Raw genomic sequence first — 13,489 nt, 5'->3', positions numbered from 1 at the left:
TAGCCATGTATTGTCCTGTGGGATTTTAGATAGCATTTCCCACTTGATGCTCCTTGCCCTAATCACCGTTCATCTTATTACAGTCAGTTTCTGTGGACTACCACCATAATAGCGCTACTTTCCCAAACACAAGCACTCATTCCAAGCAGTTATCTTTTAATGTGAATTCTCTTTGTTAAAAATGTCAATGTTGTTAGTGAGATTTAGTAGAGTATTTCTTTTTTAAACAGTGAAAAAGATTTTGATGATACAGACCTACAGATGGGGAATTTGAGTGCTGTTAACTATTTGGTGAAAGTGTAACACTTTAAACTTTGGAGGCTGGGAAATGAAAGCAGTAACATGTTCTGAAGGATAGATTTTCTGCCCTTTTAAATATAGTGGTATGGTTTCTGTGTCTAATTGGAATTTCAGTGTTATATACAGTTTGCAGAGAAAGAATAAGATAGTTACGTTGCTATAACTATGTTCAGCCAGATTTCCAAATTATAAATGGACATGTTCATAGGATATACTGTGGCATTTCTGTGTATTACAGTTTGCATGATTGGAATACTTTTCTACACATAGATTTTTTTTCTCTACACAAATCATTAAATATGTATCCCTGAGTGATTTCCAAGCTTTGTTATATAGAAAAGTTTTGTTTGTGGAAGTAAATGAATTTCACTGTGAGCTAGCAATAATAATTCTATTACATGAAAAAATGTTCCTTAAAAATAAAGAATATGTTGTACTTTCCTATTTCTCAATATTTAAAAATACATACATGTGAACTACTTTATGATAAAAAATATTTATATTTTCTCTCCTGGACCTCTTACAATAGATTACACCCCCCCCCCAAAAAAACCCCAAACTTTTTTAATATATCCTGATAATATATAATGTAAATGAGTATAAAAGTAAGACTTTTTGTACATATATTGAGAATATAAAACTTGCTACAGAGAAACCCAGACTTCAGCTTGTTAAGGATTATCAAATTGAGTTTGCTGTAAGTACAGTTCAGTTTCACACATTAAAAAAATTGTTTTCTCAACAGGTGAAAATATTTGAAGTCACTGGAATACATTTAGAGTTTATAGCTTTCAGAAATCAAGCCAGCATTTTTAGCATGTCTGAAACTCCTAGTAAAATTAGTATTAATTAAACATAAACAAAACCATATAATTATTTGCTTCTGTATTCTTTCCCCAAAGAAAACTATTCCAGTCCACCCAATAAAATAAAATAAAATTTAAAAATAATTAATGTAAAGGGGAGGTCAGTCTAGCTTAGTAAAAGTCTGAATGCTACAGTTTTTAATGAAGACACTGTTTGAAAGTACAGACTATGTTTATAGATTTATGATTGGTAAAATAAATTAATGAAAAGGTGTAACACCTGTTAAACCTATGTTAATAAAATGCCATACTTAAGTCTTTCATATATAGTAATTAACTTTGGAAGTCCTTAATTTTTTGTTTAAAACTGAGGTTTAAAACTGAGTTTGCGTTACAAATGAGATCCTAAAAATGGCAGCAGCAGAAATTTTGTCCCCCAAAAAAGGTGATTGCAGATTTATATTGTAAATTCTGACCTAATTGGTTTATTACATTTTTACTAGTTCAATTTTCCTGTTAATGCATGAAAAGTATTTTTCTGCTTTAGAAAATAGTCCAGTTGACCTCTGATTGTCCTGTTTTTTAAGGGCATATCTTGAGTGATTTAAGAAATAAATTAAGTGTCCTAATTTTAAAAGCTCCCATATCTTAAGTTTGTGAAATTTGAAAAGGTATTAAAAAGTGGCATATTCAAATTTGAATGGTAAATCCTTACTGATTTAAACCCTTTTTGACTGAGGGTATTGATTTCTGAGAGAATCAGTTAAATTTTTTTCATCTGAGTGATAGAATTACTATAATAACAGTAATAATTATTATTTTTAAAAACTTCTGCTTTTTTTTTAAGTCATTTTTGAAATGCCTTGAACATTGTTTTGACATAACAATGTATTGAGCAGTATAACAACATTTTGGTATCTTGTTTAGTGGAGGGAAGCAAGGTTATAAATAACAAATACAAGACTGTTTTTTCAGGTTTCATTGTGAGGAGCTGACTCAGGTGGACCTGGGAAGCTGTCCAGTTTCCACATCCCAAATCTTGCTTAGTAACTCTTTGTTGAGCTTAGGTGGCTCGCTCATTTTTCTTAGCACCAGGCTAAACAGAATTACCCTTTCAGAAAGCTTTTCTGCTGAGATGCAGGGTAGGAGTAAATAGAAGAGTGTGTGTGAGATTTTCACAAAGCAAGTAATTAAACAAAGTAGGCCAAACAGACTATAGAGGGAGCTGCTTGTCTTTAAGATTACTGTAAGGAACTCTGCCAGTCTCCTCTCTAAGTCTCTCCAGTTAGTGAAAATTTTAGTAGATGTTCTAGATACTAACTATAAAACATGAAATCAAATGTTTCAACATAAGAACTTGATAATTCTGAAATGCTCTATAATTTATGTAGTTGCTTAATAACCTAAATTCTTTCATAAATTTATGGATTATTAAATAAGTTTGAGATGACTACAATTTTGAAAACTATGGCATTTATCAAGAACTCAGATTACAAATAATTTCTCTAATAAAGTCTTGTTTGTTCATAGCCTTTTTTTGCTAAACCATCTTAAAATATTTTAAGATTACATAATACCTATTTGATATAACTATTAGAGAGAAATATGAGCACTACTGAGATTTAGTGATTTACCACAAACAAAATTAGTCACTTTAGGAGGTATTGAAGTCCTGAGAAGCGAGTTTTATTACCTTTTGTATTATATTTGATTTAAAATAACAACCAGTAAATCAGAGGCTTAATCAGGAGCCCTCTTAAATCTGTGGACACAGTAGAATCTGGTAATTATGTGATTCCATTCATTTAGTGGACACTTAATGAGAACCTTCTCTGTAATATTGAGCTATTTTTTTAGGTACCGTCGTTATGAACAACTTCTACGCTCCAGAAGTTTACAATGTGGTAGAGATGGTAGATATGTAAGCATAAGTCAAACATAGTTTGGAGTATAGCAGAAATGTGTATAAGAGCCAGGCCTCAAAGAAGGACATGATTAGACATGTTCAGGTGGCAAAAAGGGGAGTCAGGGAAGGCTTCATGAAGGAAGTATGGATTAAGTAATTTTAAAGATTTTAAAAGAATTTTAAAATTCTGATAGAGGAACAAGGTGATTTACAAATGAAGGGAAAATTGCTCTCGGCAGGGCAGCTTGGCAGTGCACGTCAGAATCCTTGAAATGGTCATTTTGACCCAATAATTCCAGTTTTAGGGATTTTAATTATGAATGTAAATCTTTTGGCAAAGTCTGATTATCTTTTGAATCCATCTACTTCTTTTCATTTTTCATTACCACCCTAGTCTAAACTAGCGTGTGTGTTTTTTGATGCATTTGCAACAATAGCCGCCTAATCTTGGCCTACCCCAGTCCATTCTGTTCCCTTCTAATCTATTTTCTACACTGTAATGAGAAGGATCTTTTCAAAATACAAACCTGATTATATCACCCTACCACTCAGTAGGCTTCAGTAGCTTTCCATTGCATTTAGGATAAGGTCAAAGCTACATGTCTTATATGGTGGCATCTACATGTCTTACAAGGTCTTGCATAGTCTGACCCCTACCTTTCTATTTAGTCATGACTTGAGCCATGTTCCTCTTGCCTTGCTCTTTGTGTTCCAGCCTTATTGGCCTTATTTCAGCCCCTTATTCTTGCCATGCTCCCTCCCACAATGAGACTTTTGTACCTGCTGTTCCCTCTGCCTAGAATGTTTTTCCTTTTCCTTCACCTAAAGTTTGATTTATCTTTCCTCAGGGAAGCCTTCCCTATCATAGACTCTCAAAACTCCATAAACTCTCCTTCATAACACTTGCTATAGTTGTAATTTTATATATGTTGGAGATTAATGTCTTTTTTCCCCAATAACCTCCCTAAATTCTGGTTACGTGTTCATTTTTGCTCGCCATTATATAGTCAAAGCTTACTGCAGTGCTTGAAACAAGCATTTGTTGCAGAAATTAGTCAACAGATGATAGTCATTACAGAGAGCAACCCCAAATGTTTAACAATTGGGAAATTGTTACACAAACTGGGCATATTCATATAGCAGAATTTATGTCATTAAAATCACGTTTTAGAAGAATATAAAATATGGGGAAATGCTGTCAATATATTCTGTGAAAAAGTCAGTTTACAAAATAGTCATTTATTAAATATACAGAAAAAAATACACCAAAATATAAAGGCTGTTTATCTCCAGGAGGTGTGTTTTGTGTTTTTCAGATTTTCTACAGAGAACATACACTGATTTTATAATTTGATAAAAAAACTAACCATGTACAAAATTAAGGAAAAACTGGCTTTTTGTTGTTCATAAATATGTAAATTCAACATAGGAACTGCAAAATGATTCTTATATTAAAGCAAGCCAGTAATTTCTGGTTTTATTATACTTATTTATATGTAAACTGAATGAAAAATGTTTTGAAAAGTGGTGTGGTTTTGGCACATGACAGCAGTGAAACAGCAGAGACCAGAAATATATATATAAGAACTTAGTATATGATAAGAATTATTTGATAAACAATGTTGAGTTAGCTAGTTAGTCATCTGGAAAAATAAAAAGTTGGCTTCCAGATGAGTCAGAAGATTTAAATATGAAAACAAGCAAAAAATGTAGAATAATTATTTGTAATATAATGTAGGAATGGTGAAGGCCTATTCAAACTATGAAGTACTAGAACTGAAGCCATATTGTTGACTTTTACAACATAAAAATAAAATTCTGTATCGAAAAAAAATCATAAAGTTAAAAGACAAACAGATTAGTAAATCTTATTTGTACACTTTTGACAAAGAACTAATTTCCTCTTAACCCTTTGCTGTTCACTAGTATACACGTTTCTGTATCCCAGTGTTGGTGACCAGTCACAAGATAACTCATGTCTGCACTTAACATTAATTTAAGTAATTTTAAACACCTTGCTGACCAAAGCAGCTGGCTGCATGGGAGAGTTCTGGCTCCAAATAGCCAGTCAGCAAATGAAGATGTAAATTAAAGCTAAAACATACCTTTTATTACCTATCAAATTAGGAAAGATTGGTTACATAGTATAACTTGGGGAGGGTGAGAGAAAGGGAGGAGGGGGCATTCTCATACATTGCTGGTGGGAATATGAAGTATTTAATTTTTGTGGAAAGCAATTTGGAAATCATTTTCAAAATTAAAAATACACATATATTTTGAACTACTAATTTTATTCAAGAATTTTATTTTCTAAAATATTTTATATATGTGGCAAATGAACATACTATTTGTTGCAGCAATTATTTGTCATTGCAAAAGATTGGAAACAACCTAAACATAAATCAGTAGGGGAGTGGGTAAGTAAATGCTGGTATATCTATTCAGTGTAATACTAGGCCGTATTTCTTCAAAATAATGAGGCAACACTATGTTTACTGCTATGATACCATGTCTAAGATATATTAAGAGGGGAAAAAAGCAAGATGCAAGACTCTATATGTAGTACCCTGCCATTTGTGTGGTTTTAAAATATATACATATATGTATATGTATACAATACATGTGTGTAAATATCAATATGTATTATATATATATAATATATATAATATATATATATTGAGGGGAACTGGTGGCCTAGAGGACAAAGGTGGGAGACTAAATTTTTTCAGTATACTGTTTGGTAATTTTTGAATAATTTTTACCATGTGCATGTAATACCTATTCAAAGTTAACTTTTTAAGTTATGTTGTGCTTGCAGGAATTGGTAAGGAAGAACAAAATTAAAATCATTTGACAACTGTTCACACGTAGTTGTAAAAAGTTGTCAAATGATTACTGCAGTACTGTTTAGTTTTAGGTTTTGCTAGAGTTCTTCTAATTAGACCTCTAATTAGATTATAGTAAGATTTGTGTTATGATGATTGTAGCTATTGCCTTTAAAAAAATAATAATGAAGGTTCCAGTTGATGTTACGTGGTTTACTGGGAGGGTGGCTCTAGTGGAGTGGGCTCTGAAGGAAGGCCGGGGGGTTCTTGTAAGCAGATAGCAATGATAAGCAATTAGCAGTTTCTGCTCCTTTTAATATTTTAAGTGCATTAAAGGAGGTACTTTACTTTTTGGAATCTACTTCAGCCAGCCACAGAGTGTGTAGCTGCTGCTTGTGGAGAAGGGGTCACCCCTAGAGCTGCTATCAGTGTTTGTATTCCGAGTGCCTGAGGAGTATGTCACCCAGTGCAAGGTGCAGCCCACTGAGATGAGAGGACAGGGTATCAGGGATGTTGTCCAGGGATGCCCAGCTCTTGGCCTGATCTCTGTAATTGCATGTATTGGATCCTCCTAGTGATGTATGTCTGATATGCCATTTAGCTTGCTGCACGGTGACTGCCTAATAATGCATGTGTGTTCTGCAAAAATGAATCATCATTGTTATTTTGAAATATTGTTCCTGATGTGGAAAAGGTTGGATTTGAAATTGATTCATATTATTACAAACTTCATTTAAACTTTTTTCTATAATTATATAAAAAATGTAATAACTTTTTTTTCATCAAGCACTATGTTGATGCCTCCACATGCCCTCCTGTTGGCCAGTGTGCTGAACAAATATTATTTACAACGTGAAAAAGGTTGGGAAACACTTCTGGTCAAATCCTTTTGTTTTATACAAAGAAAATAAAAATCTAGATAGGTAAGCTCAGGGATTTGTCCAGTGTCCTATGCAGTTGGTTGGTAGGGGGCTGGGTCTGAAAACTGAGGATCTTAACTTTCAGCTTTCACTGCCTATCACTGGCCCCCCCAAGCCTGAGGGATAATTGGAGGAAGGCATTGATAGTTGAAAGACGAACATACAGGACTTTAGAGAAACTATTAAAAGAACTGCATGTACACAGCTTAGAAATATTTGAGGGCCCACTATGTCCAATAGAGCTTAGATTATAGTAGGATTTGTGTTATGATGATTGTAGCTATTGCCTTTAAAAAATAATAATAATAAAGGTTAGATGATAGCAAGAGGAATTTAGGAAAGATACATAAAAATTGATACTAGAATTGTATGTATAAGTTTTTCCAAAGAAAAAGGGCATTTCTATCAGGAGACCTTTCAAGTTCCTCTGGTGCTAATATTAAAATTTCTCTCATTTTGCTTTTGATTGGATTAAAATTTGTTCAGTTAAAATATGAGTGGGAAATAATTTGGGTTTAAGTAGGTTGGTTGGTATAAAATAGTCTTCAAAGAATGTTGCCATTAGCTGTAGGCATTTAAAAGAAATACTTAGAAACTTATTAAAATATGGAATATGGTGTGGTTATATTGTCACTTTTGTACCTGCCTTCCATTTTAACACCACAGGGATACTAATAGGAGAGGAAATAATGGGAGTTAAGGTACAGTAAACTTTGGGTAAAATTCTGTTAATTTATAGTTTCTAGGTAAGATACAGATAAGGCAGGACTAGTTGTCTTAGACAATTAAAAAAAAATTCCACTGTCCAAACATAAAATGGATGCATTTTTGAGAAAAAAATTAATTTGTAAAGTAAAATCCTCTTAGGACAGTCTATTTAACCTTTTGGTGTGTGGGTGGTATTTTGTTTTGGTTCGGGGAGGGTCATTCCTTTTAAGTTTTCCAGATGCACTGTTTCTTCCAGTTCTCTTTAGATTTTTTAATATTTCCTTTTTTAAAAGGAAAAATATTTTGTTGCTTAATTAGCACTGGCAAACTGGACTGTTTTCTGCAGCAGAAATTGAATATATGCCTAGTAAAGTAAATTCTGAGAAAAAAGAGTTGTAATTGTCATTGGAAAATTTAGGGTTTTATTTTTGTCCAAATCTGTTTTCTTTTTAGATGATAGTTGTGGGAAGTACTAAGAATTGGGATCAGTGTCCTTGGGGGCAGTTTTTAAATTTTCTTTGGGTTGAGCATTTACTATATAAATAATTTAAAAAAACAAAAGGAAGCGTGTTACCTCAAAAATGCTTGTGTAATATATAACAACATAATGAGAGTTTTCTATTTTTCTTCCATTTATTACATTTACCAAGGAAGTATAACAAGAATTAAAAGAAACATCTTATTTTGTATATATATTTACACTTCAAAGTAATTTATATATTAAATTAGGTTTTGTTTGAGATGATGAAATGAAAGACTTTGTAAGAATACATGTTGATATGTGAAAAAATGTGAAGTTAAAACATGTTGGCATACTCCTAGTTTCTCAGAACAAGAAAATGACTAATCTAAATTTCATTTCAGAATAAAAACCAAGACAAGCCACATAAAAGCAACCTAAAAATTAAACTGTCATCATATTAATTGTTTTAAAACTATGGAGTAATATATCTGAGGAAGATTTCTCTCAAAATTGTTTTTCTCAATTTCAAGTAAGTAATTTATTTTGGTTAATATATTGGGGATGAGGGGGGTGGGGGTGAGCCTTGGCATTTAAATTGATAAATCCTACTCATCCTTAAAGTGACAACTCAAATGTCAACCTCTTTAAAGCCTTCTGTGACTCCTTTGCCCATTCCTAAAAGATTATCTCTTTAGTTTCCTGGAGTCCTAGCCCCCTTTTCACATCACTGATAAAGGACTTACTACACTGGGTGTTGTGTTTGTAGGAATATGTCACATGGCACTACCCTCTGGTGCCTCCAGGCACCCCCCAGTCCTCTCCATACTGCTGCCTACTGCTGAGAGACACAGGGAAAGTTATTTTACTTCTGTGAATCTTAATTTCCTCCTCTGTAAAATGAGTTAATAATGTCTACCTCTTTGGATTATTATGATTAAATACAGTTACCAGAAAATGTCTGACATATATATATTTACCCTTCTAATGCCCAAATCCCAGAATTAGCCACATTACTTCTGTATTTAGTAAGCACTCTTTAAAATGTTCGACTTAAACACACAGTACAATATACAGATGATGTTTTATAGAATTGTACACTTGAAACCTATAAAATTTTATTAACCAATGTCACCCTGATAAATTCAATAACAAACTTTTAAAAAAGAAAAAAATATAGATACTTAAAAAAAAAAGTTTGACTTGAATTGAAATGAAAAATGAAATTTTTGTAGCATTCATTCATTCCTCACAATAGGACAAACTCAAATACCTGCACATTGTTGCGTAAGGCTTTTTACAGTTGATGCTGACTCACATGTCCATGTCCAGAGGCTATGTAATTACCTCCTTAAAACATTTTTTAAAAAATTGATGGTTTTTTTATAAATACCCCACCCAGACTTGATTTTTTTTTTAATCTATTGATTATACACACACACACACACACACACACGCACACACGTACACGTGTCCAGGCCTGATCTTACCTTGAATAAGGGCAGTGTTAAGCCATTGATCAAGGAGTAACAGCAATTTTCCAATGCTGCAAATTAGGCTAAGTGTAATCTCTTGTGAAAAAGCCTTCTTTTCCAGAGCCATCAGTAATGCTTTTTTTACATGATGGTTGAACATGTTGAAAGCGTGTGTGCCAGAGGTCACAGTAAAGGTGACCAGTAGGATTTATTGCTCTCTTCTTGTTTTTGCCTTTTGTGAAATGGTAACACACACAAAAATTGAAACCTGTTTTTTTTTTAAACCTACTTAGGATTGTGGAATGTGGACCAAATGAATTCATTATTGCGTGGAGTTTTAATTCTCTTCACCATATTTTTTCTACATATAGTTCCAGGTTTTATTTTGTTTTGTTTTTAAGTAACATTGTCTTTTCATGAAGCCATTAGAAAGATTTTCAAGTTAATTTTGATGATCACTCCTTGGTTGATGCTTAGTGATTTTAAAATAGAAGCCAGCTTAGTCAAAAGACCTTAATTTTACATAATTTTACTAACAGAAGTGATAAACCATTTATTGAGCCTTTCCTGTGTGCCCTGTTCTAAGTGATTTAATCTTCACAACAACTATAAAATAGGTACTGTTACCCCGTTTTACAATTGAGGAAATGGGGCATGGATAGGCCAATTAACTTTTGCCTGAAGTTATTCAGCATATGTTTGTTTCATAGCTTGTGCGGATTAAAATGAGGAAACATGTATTAAATGGTTGTTACCTGCCTGAACAGAAGTGGAGAAGCAAAATATGTTACTCTGTACTGATCCATTTTTTTTCTGAGTAATGTTAATGTTTCCTCTCAAAATCATGTTCCCATTTGGACTGAATTATTTTGTTTTATGTATGTGTCTTTATAAGGTGATGGTAGGACTTTAATGTCAATGTGGTATAAAATATTTTTATAAGCTTAATTTAATTAGACAATAGTATATAACTTGTGAAATTTAAAAAACTGAAACAGGTAAAGCAAAAATTTTCCTTGACCACAAATCCTTTTCCCCTCCCCACTTCTATCAGTTTTTGCATAACAAACCTCCCCAATATTTAGTGGTGTAAGACAGTAGCCATTTTTTAGCCCATAATTCTGGGCTGGGCTCAGTTAAGTTCTTTTTCTGCTTCTGGCTGGGCTGGCTTATGTGGCTGCAAATTAACTGATAGGTCAGTCGGAAGCTAATTGGTCTAGGATGGCTTTACTCATAGATCTGGATATTGGTGCTGACTGTTGGCTGGGGTGGTGAGGGCAGTGTGTCTCTAGTATGCTCTCCTTCATCTGGAGGCAGTAGTAGGGTTTACAGGAGCAGCAAGTGAAGGCAAGCCCCGTATATTTTTTGTTGTGCCTTGAGCCAAAGCAAATCACATGGCTAAACCCAGTGTGGGGGAGGCTTCCTAAGAGTGTGTGACTCGTTAGGGGGCAATCTCTACAACAATCTACTGTAGTGCTGTTGCTGGCTGACTCATTTTTCAGGAAACATTTGCCAGTGTGGCAGTACCCTGTAAGCAATTTATTCAACAATTCAGGTAAATTTAGTTAATTTGTTGTTCTTGTTTTATTTCATTCTCATCCTCCCTTAGCATCAGTCCTGGTCCCATTCACTCAACATATATCTATTGAACATCCAGTAAATTCACAATAAGGTATCATAATGTGAGCAGCTGATGGAGCAGGACTGCTGTGTTCATTATGCAAGTTTCTTAAACTTGTCTACCTATCTGCTTTATTATATAAACAATTCTGTAAGAGTAGACAGTTATAAAGGTTGTTTCTTTTAAATGACCAACAGCCCATACTAGGCTCAATATCTGTTGTGTAATGCCTTTTTAAAACATCTTACAAGGATTTTATCAATGAGAAAAACTGTAATTAATACAAGGTTGTTTCAGTCTGTACTCCCACCAGCAATTTGAGACTTTTTTTGTCTTCACCAAGATTATGTTCTCAAATGTTTTGATCTTTGCCAATTTAATAGATAAAAACATAGATCTCAGTGTAGTTAATGTGCATTTCTTTTATTATGAGAGTGTCTTTCCATATGCTTGAACGCCATTTGTATTTCCTTTTCAGTGTACTACATTGTATCTTTCACCCATTTACCTGTTGCCAGTTGGTCTTTTGTTTTTTAATTCCATGGAACTCGTCATATATTAGAAAAACTGATCTCTCTGTCTGAATTGAGTTGCAAATATTTTTCCCATTTTGTTTATTCTTATGGTAAATACATTTTATTTAAACAACTTTTTTTTCATTTTATAAAGAGCTTTTATATCTTAAATGAGGCTATTGGATCAAGTTTAGTTGAAGTTAGATTTACATATTAGGCATGGAAATGGAAGAAAAAGATTCTGACTTTATCACGTCTTATTTAGAGAACTAACCTTTTAAAACTCTGACTTAAAATGAACAATTTCAAAAGATCCTATCTTTGATTTACTTTTTTCTCTTCTAGGTTTGGTTCTATCATGAGACCACTCCTTTAAAAAATAAAGCAAGATTTTTTTATTTGATTTTTCAGAGAGAGAGAGAAAGAGAAACATCAACAGGCTGCCTCCTGCATGCCCCCACCAGGGATGAACCAGCAACCTTTTGCTGCAAGGGGCATCGCTCAACCAATTAAGCCACACTGACCAGGGCTACTCTTTTTCACAGCCTAAGGATCATCCTTTGGAGAGCTTTTTAGATGATTAGACTGTGCAACACAGGTAGAAAATACTTTGCCACATAGAATAAACTGTTAATGTTGCTTTGAGTTTTACAACACATATAGTGGTAGTGGTTCAAACAGTGCTCTAATTTATATATAATCTTCAGCCTATTCAGTCAACCTTTACTCTGTAGCTATATTAGGGTGGGTAGATTAGGCTAGCCTTTACCCAGTGGGCCCCATAGGAAATAGATGGAGAAAGAGACTGTGAGGTTTTTGAGAAAGCACTAATGTTAACTACTACCTAAATAATGCCTTGCATTTTAGATAAGATTGGAAGGAGCTAGGAAGAGAGGGTAGCAGAGGCATCTGTGATGGGTGCCGCATCTGACATTATGAAATACTTTGAGTTCTTCCTTTGACCTCTATGTAAAAGGAGATTAGGAAACTGGACGGCTAGACAGATTAGCATGTTTTGAGTTACTTAATTTTTTTCCAAAAGTCTTTAAAGTTGGCAAACCCTTTATATGTAATTTTACCCAGCATCAAAAAAGCAAAACCAAACAGGAATCTTTAATTGATTTATAGTAGGGAATGGTCGAAAGCCAGTTTTTGCCATATTTTTACATAGTTTTTAAATTTTCAAAACTATTGAGGTGTTCTTTAAGGTCTGTTATATCATCAGTATTTTTATAAATGTTTCTTTGACAATTAAAAAATGTTTTCTACTTATTGATATCAAATTGTTGACATACTATTGTTTCCTTGATTAATCCTTTTAAAAAATTTTAACATTTCTGAGGCTGTCATACATTTCACAGTGTGCACATTTAATATAGTAATTTTCCCTCCTGAAAAGCTGATATTATACTGATGGGGAATCTTATAATAGATGACTTCCTAAAGAAAGTATGACAGATTGTAATTTGTTTTCGTCTTTTATACACCTTTTTAAAAAAATTTAATCTGTCTTTGGTTCATGGAATGATATTCTTTCCACTTCCATTGTGTTTTTGGAAGTCATCTATGTTGAATAAAAAGCTGTAATTCATTTATTTTCACTGCTATATAGTATTGCATTATATGGCTATACCACAATTTTATTTATTCATTCTGCTATTATGGACATTTGTGTTGTTTCTTATCCCCAATAACAAACAATGCTGTTATGAAAACTGTTGTACATGTCTGCTAGTGCATGTATATACAAACTTATCATGGTTATACTGTGGGTGGAATTGCTAATTAGGGTGTGCACATCTCTGCTTTATTAGGAAAGCCAAGTTATTTTCCATACTGGTTCTACCAAGCTATACTCCCACCAGCAGTGTATGAGGGCTTCTGATATCAGCATTTAGAATTATCAGACTTCTTAAGTCTTTAATTCTTGTAGGTGTAAATGGTATATTGTGA

The 13,489-nt window shown here is 33.3% G+C and overlaps 1 protein-coding gene across 5 annotated transcripts in view; it reads left to right on the top strand.

Moving 5' to 3' along the window:
* The window catches only part of REV3L (REV3 like, DNA directed polymerase zeta catalytic subunit), a 129,506-nt gene that overhangs the window by 1,521 nt on the left and 114,496 nt on the right, over window positions 1–13,489 (top strand). Inside the window, exon 2 of one of the 5 annotated variants that reach the window (XM_081140490.1) lies at window positions 8,330–8,457. The exons of the other annotated variants lie outside the window; for them this stretch is intronic. The gene's annotated coding sequence lies outside the window, so the exon portion shown is untranslated. The remainder of the gene's footprint in view (window positions 1–8,329; window positions 8,458–13,489) is intronic. 5 annotated transcript variants of the gene reach the window in all.

This window comes from Miniopterus schreibersii, assembly GCF_964146895.1.
Source record: "Miniopterus schreibersii genome assembly, chromosome: 6".
NCBI classification, from domain to species: Eukaryota; Metazoa; Chordata; class Mammalia; order Chiroptera; family Miniopteridae; genus Miniopterus; species Miniopterus schreibersii.
Note: the sequence above shows the minus strand (reverse complement) of the source record. Positions and strands in the feature narration are given on the sequence as shown.